The following is a 7,544-nucleotide window of genomic DNA, read 5'->3' on the forward strand; positions in this document are numbered from 1 at the left end:
TTATAGATCTATTTTAACACTGGTACGTTTACAATAAATTTTCTATTTAGTGTTTGATTTTTTTTTATATGGGTCATCTCCACAACCACTCAGAACTTTGCAGTGTCCAGTTACTAGGGGAGATACCAGTCACGGCCTCCAGTGTGGATTAACCTAAAACAAGTCATATAGAGCAAAGGGAATGCTATTTTACCTCAGCAGACTCTTCTCCATTTCCGTGTTACATTAAGCCACAAAAAGAACCTAATTTCTCATATACTATCCATTGGAGTGAAAAATCAGGACATTGGTGAATGTCCTACTGAGGAGACCAGTTCTAAACAAGTAAGATGGGCAAAATTCTGTAAATTTCTAGACTACTCAAAAATGAATTAAATATAGGTACATTCCAAAAATTAAAACAACTTCTGTAGTTTGTATCAGGAAAGTCACATTTATTCTCAAAGACCAGAAAGCCTACGTTCTATTATTAGCATAAACCATGATAGTATTGGAATTTTATGAGGGATGACTATGTGTTAGGAGGACATTGGGTGGCTCTATGTTAATGTTTTAGTTTGGCAGTGCACTTCTTATGCTCATCTCTTGACTTTCTTCAGTTATTGTACTATGGTTTGCTTTGTGGGGTGGCTTAAAAACATACATGTTGAGATTCTTTTTGGATGTCACTCAAGTAAACTAAGTTTAGTGGTTGCCGGTTGCTAATTCAGTACACATAATGAGATTAGAGCTAATCCAAAATTAACTCATCAAAATAGGCATGGATCTCATGTCTTCAGTGACAAGTGCTTCCTTCAACAAATGGGACCGCTTCTTTTTGCAGTCTGGTACTCATTACTGATCATTGCATAGACAGATTTAAAGACTTGGAAGCAACTGAAAAATCTTTTCTTCCCCCTTAAAAGTTGTGCATGGACCCTTTTGTTCAAATATAACATCCTCAGACTCTTCATGTTGTCTCTGTCTATGATAGTTGATCTCCTCTTTCTACGCAGATTTCTAAGTTCCTACAACTTTTCTTATCTCAACAACTAACTTAATAAGGCAATCTGTAACCATTTGCTTTTCAGTAGAGAAAAACAATTTAGAATAGCCTTAATACAGTAAAAGGCCCTCAACCTGGACTCTCCCCTGGTCCAGGCAGTAATCAGAGGACAGACGAGAAACTTTTGTGAAGGAAGATAAAGAAAAAAATAATTTCCAGCTTCTTTAGGAAATTGTAGCTTCTTTACCACGTATTCTCCATACTCTGACATAAAATACTCTGCTGATGAAAAGTTGTAATACTTTGTCTGGCAGAAAGTATGCCAGACCCTCTGTAATGTTAAGGATGAAATTTCATGTGCTAAATCAAGCCTGGCAAACTTTTTTAATGTTGATAACCACACAGTGGAGGCGTTCCAAAAACACCGACTCACTATTTGGTCACACCCATTTATAGTAATTGTGTTTAACAACCAACCACAGACTAGAACTGATTGTAAACTGCACCAGCATGGCACTGATTCAATACTTTTTCCTAGAAAAGCACTTAAGCAGGTTTTCATGACTGACTTACATTAACAAAACTTAATCACATGCATAATATACATGCTTTAATGCTTTCCCAAAGAAGGTTCTGTATCATGATAATAGAACTTTTAGTTCCTTATTCTTCTCAGAAAGTTCAAAGCTCACAGCGTTCAATACATATCATTTCCTTGTACCATTCTTTTATTTTTTTGACATTTTTAAAGCAACTCACACTTTACCATTTATTAGTTCTGAGTATTGTGATATATTGTGACTGATCCCCCTACCTCTATTGTTTATTTTCTCTTAAGCACTTTTTTTTTCCTTTCAGGGCTTCAGCAGAAAAATTGATTATAAAGTTATAAATAAAAGTGTAAAATAAAATATATAACATTAAGTTAACCAGAAATATGTAAGCAACATTACATTCTGAATGAAAAAAAAAAGCCATGAAACTCAGGTAAAACATAATTGTTTTACTTCTCTTTAGGATTTCATACCTTTTTAGGGACACATTTTGGTTAGAGTCATTGCAATATTTTGAGAGTCTGCATAAAATGCTTAATGATATATCTAAATTCTGTAAGATTCAGTTTAGCCTGAGAGCTTCATGGCAATCCCTGTTTGTTGCAGGGTCGAAATCATTCTCCTTACATAATTTCAGAAGTATTTATTAATGATAAATACATAAAATTCTGGCACACGCACAAAAAAATAAAAAAAATCTACAATATATCCTACATATAGTACTTTCTGTCAGTTGCCATATATATGATTCAATAGTGACCTTGGTTTGTTCAGGTACCACTTGCTTTTTATATATACACACTCTGTCTTCCTAAATTGAAAGGAAGCTTCGTAATTTTCAGTACCTCTGTGCTTTTTCACCCTGGAGTTAGGCAAGCTATTAATTTCTTGAGTAAAAGGGATATTACAGCAGGTTGGCAGAGAGACATCTCAGCAGCAGGCAAAAAAACGAATACTTGCCTAAAAAAGTGTCAAAATGTGGATGTGCCTCCAATAATTTAAAAAATAGAAGGTGATAAGTTGAAAATGTCAGGTAATTGGCAGACAGATAGAAAGTTAAACTGTGTCCTCAGTGAAGAAAATTAACCAGCAGCTGCCAGCAGAGGCCCCAAGGTCATCTGAATGTCAGAACCAAGTAAGGGCCAATCATTCAGGAGGGGCTCGCTGCTGATATTTGCCCTCCCTGGTCATTTTCAGATCTCCCAGGAACTGCCCTGAACTACTGCCAACATGTGTTCATTTCTAAAAATTACACAGATTGTGATTTATTACCCATCACGCTACAAAAATCCATTGTGAATTAAATCAGCCCTTTGTTTAAATTGCTGCTCTGCAATACGTATCATATCATCATAAATGACATTGAAGTTATAATCTACAGTAGTCTGCTTCAGCCACTGATAAGGCTCCACCAAGGGACGATCAATACTTACTATTCATTTTTGAAATTATCTTCACATTGATCCCTGAACAAGCGCCAGCAACGCAGAGGCACAGTGGCTTTAATACAATAATTATATAAAGGTTTACAGGCTCATCCTCCCAGCCAATAAAAGCTGTCAGCTGGCAGGGACAGTTACAATCCCATAATCCATCAAAATGCTGTTCTCTGACCTATGGGCTTCTGGGCTTTCAGCAGACCTCGATAAACATGCTTATAGAGGAGAGAATAGCAAAAAACACTAGCAAAGAAAAGCACCAGATTCATATTACCGATTACAAAAAAAAAAAAAAAAAAAATCTCTTATAGCACATCACCCTTTTTATCACAGCAACAAAGAGATGCATTTTTATTGTAATTCACCAAAGAGTAAGTGACTAGATGTGTGTGTGTATTCCTGCACAAATTCAGTCTATTCTTTTCAGTAGGTGACTTTGGATCAAATTATAAGCTATAATGAAGTAAGCCCATGGAACTAGTATCAGATATTGGTAATTTACAGAGAGGAACAGCTAAGCACCCTATACAAAAAAAAAAAAAAAAAAAAAAACTCTGAAACCGAAATACCGAGAATATAAGAATAAAAGGAAGCTACCATCCAGTGGCAAATGAAAATGTGGATTAAGTAGATTGTGAATTACTGTGTAGCATTCAGACAAGACTTCAAGTTTTTTGTACATGTGAATTTTTATTTTCACAGATAGGTGACTAAACAAATCAATTTATTTATTAGTTGAGCTATATATACAGGTTCAAATTTTGTATATCACTTCAACCTGTATAAAAGAGGGAAGTAATTACTTTATAAGAAAAGCTTTTGATCTGTCATGATTGACCCAAACTCTGAAATTTTGATGAATTTTCCAGAATAAAAATAAGGCAAGAGGGATTTGAGGCAGGTTTAAGGAAAAATAAGTGGGAGAAGAAAATCTGGGATATGGAACATTTAATGTATTATGGTCTGCCACATTAGTTATACCCCTCCTTTACTGATTCTCTTGTCAACTTCACAGTATTACCATGGATATGAGAAGTGCAGAATCTGACTGGGCACCTGACTACAAGGCACAATTTGTGTTCCAAGTTCATCCTTCAAACCTTATTTGACTTACAATGATTCTGATTAACAGCTCTCTGTTTGTTTTTTTCCCATCTGAAAATATGCTGAAAAAAAAAAATGCATTCCCATGAAACAATTCTAACATTTGGTAAGGGGAAAGGAGAATTTGAATTTTCAAGTTTCACAACATTATGGCGAATTCGTTTAGGAAAGGGGCACAATCTCTAGAGAGCTTTTCTTGTTTGCTTCTGTGATTTAAGAAGTTTTCTGCTTTGTTTCAGATCAATATAGATCTGAAATATCCTGCATGGTATTATTTAACTTAACTCCAACGTTTAAGTGCAACAAGTGACGTTCACCAGCTTATAATACTGCCTGTGACTTGACTTTCAAAGCTATAGTGCACATCTTAAACATTGTTAATGTCAACAAAACTGATGCATAAAGCTGTTGCCAGCTAAGTACAGTCTAAGAAGTAATACAGCATCATTTTAAATCTTTTAGTTCAGATTTCAGATCAAGCATTTGACAGATCATAATTCTTTCTTAGAAAAGTTATCTCTTTGGTTCTCTTTTTTTTTTCCTTTTTTTTTTCCTTTCTTTTTTTTTGGTGATTATTGGTAAAAGAGTTTGTGATTTTTTTCCCTACCTACAGAAATTATTGTTCCTTATTGTGAAAAACAATTTAAATTATAGCACTCCTCCTTTCAAGTAACACTTTCTTCTAATTATTTCAAAGCCTAAATATATGTGTATGTTTAAATTGTGCAAAAAGGCTTTCTCCACTGATAGCAGTAAAAGATGGAACAGCTGCCACCATTAACGTGCAACAGTTACCAGAGTAATGTTGTACAATAAAAACAGATCTCTTCACAATAAAGAAGTCCATAGTGGCCCTTATGAAGTCAAATGCATTGCTGTGATTCTCTAATACTTTTCACATACACAAACTTTGATGGTCTATTGAACTTATTTTCCTCTCTATTCTTTTAAAGGTGCAAGGAAAACAGTGTTTTCCTATGTGACTGAGAAAGCATCAGCTAGTTCTTATAACATAAAAGCACCTTGAATCTTAAGAAGAAAAAAAAAAGTTTCCATACTAAATAGCAAACCTAAAACACCAAGCTAATTGTAACCAAATGACTATAGCAATACCCTTAGTCATAACAGTCAACTCACACTGGGGTTTTAAAGTTGCTATGGGTTAAATCTTGCACAGGATTGCCTGTTATTGCCAGTTTAGTCCCCCAGAGAAATGTCTGCGATGTCACATATGTCATATACCTTTGATGATACCAGGATCATTCCATTCCTTTCAATGAGTTTGCACAGGTAAGACTGATTAGCCCCCTAATTGAGAATTAATAAACACTCCAGTTAATGACAGTTATAGAATTCCCATTGCCCCTTATTGATTGCACAGTCTTTGCAGGCAGGCTGCAGACCATAAAAAAAATAATAATAATAATAATTAAAAATTTAAAAAGTACATAAAAGTATCCCTTTCCCAAGCCCCACATATTTTGAATAGTAACATAAAACATTTGAAGAAAATGAAGGAAAAGTGTACTTGTAACTAAACTAATAATGCTTAATTCTAAGTCATATATAACTTTAGTCCCAGGTTTGGACTTCCTCAGAAGAGCCGCTTCCCATTTCTGTAGCAACTCAATACATACAGAGTTAAAGACCTATATTAAGTCAATACTCCATCTCCCTGCCAATGCGGGATTGTTCCCCACAGTGCATGTAGGCAATAACACGCCTGAAGAAGGACAAATTATAAAATCAAACCACCATAATTTGGGATTTGTCATCTAGTTATGTGAAAAGACTGGAGTAATTTGCCAACATAAAGCTGGTCTCATACAGTGTACTGTCGACAGCTAGTATTGTAATGATAATGAAGCTATCTCTGTAGAACTGACACAGATGCATAAAGTGGTTTTTGAATCTGATGTTAGCAACAGACACTCAAAACAAAATTGAAATATTCTTATACATATAAAGGATTAATACAAATAGTTCTTTAGGAATACAAATGCTTAAGACTTCAACTCCAATAGCGATGTTTTCAAATGAGACAGTAAAACTTTGCTTTTTGTTACAGCTTCTTCAGACAAAAAGTGTTTGCATGAAATTTTAGAATCCAAAAGCAACTAGTTTGGACATTTTGAGGTTGTAATGTGATGGCACCATACTGATATTTTGAACTATTACTTCTGAACATGGTGTAAAAAAGACAATGTCTCTGAAAGAGAGGAAGAAAAAAAAGAGGCATGAAGGGTCAGCTAAAAAGGTAAGTCACATTGGATATACTGGAAGAGAAATATCTTTAATTTACCCCTGTCAGGGCTCTTAGAATATTTATTATATAACAATCAGGAGATTAATCTGTAGCATAACAGATCCTTCAAGTAACATTGACCTATTTGAACAAACATAATAATACTAAAAATAATTTAGACTAATCTTTGGCATACAAAATAGAATAACATCAGCTTCTTCATAGGTATCAGGAGTCAGTACCCTATATGGGTACTCTAACAAAAGTTAGAGTATAATTTCTAAAAAAAAAAAAAAAAAGATGCACATACAAAAATTATTCTCTAATACATCATTAGAGAACCTAACAGATAAATTCACTAATGAATAAATAAATGTAGTGCATAATTATTGTTTTCAAGTTATAGATAATGTGACCAGTATTCATATCACCATACAGAATTGTGAGTCTCTTCTGACCCCATGATATCATTACCTAAAACCAGTAATTCAAATTCAAATCTATATTTAGCATAACAAAGATGGGACTGCAAATTATTTCATCACTAAAAAAGCCATCATGATAGGTAGATGTGGGAGCTGGAAGTTTGGGAGAAAACAGAACAGTCTAGAAACAGTTTTTTATCATAAAGAAGGAAGGATCTGTCAAAGTCCTAACATAAACCAACGCATGATGAAAAGAAAAAGGTAAAGATCTGCAGAGAAGAAAGAATTATTCTGTCAGAGATAGCAAATGACCAAGAAAAATAAATCAAGTCCTCCATAATGTAGATAACTGGGTATGGCTTTTGTAAAAAGAATATACTGCCAACTGTGAAGTGAAAGCCATGTTTGGCTGGTTTGCAACCAGAGTTTAAGGAAAAGTAATTTAGTTAATTGGGTAGAGTTAGTAGCAGTTTTAATTTACCTATAGAAGGACAAGATGAAAAAGTTGCATTACTAGAAGTAGGTACTTAAGAAAAAGTCAAGAAACAGGTGAGGCTAGAAATATGATTTTAAAAAGCTAATACAGGTTGGTCTTGGTTTTTTTTGTTTGTTTGTTTGTTTGTTTTTAACTGACAACAAAGAAAGAGAGGAAAGAATACTGCAGTATTCTTCACTGAGAAGAGAGGTTTGGTGAACTGTTGGAAGATAAGAGCAGATCACTAAGAAATTAAAATCTAACAATTATTCAGAAAAAGGTAAAAATATGTCCATCCCACTGATTTCATGAGGAAA

The sequence above is a fragment of the Anser cygnoides genome, chromosome 2, assembly GCF_040182565.1.
Source record: "Anser cygnoides isolate HZ-2024a breed goose chromosome 2, Taihu_goose_T2T_genome, whole genome shotgun sequence".
Classification (NCBI taxonomy): Eukaryota; Metazoa; Chordata; class Aves; order Anseriformes; family Anatidae; genus Anser; species Anser cygnoides.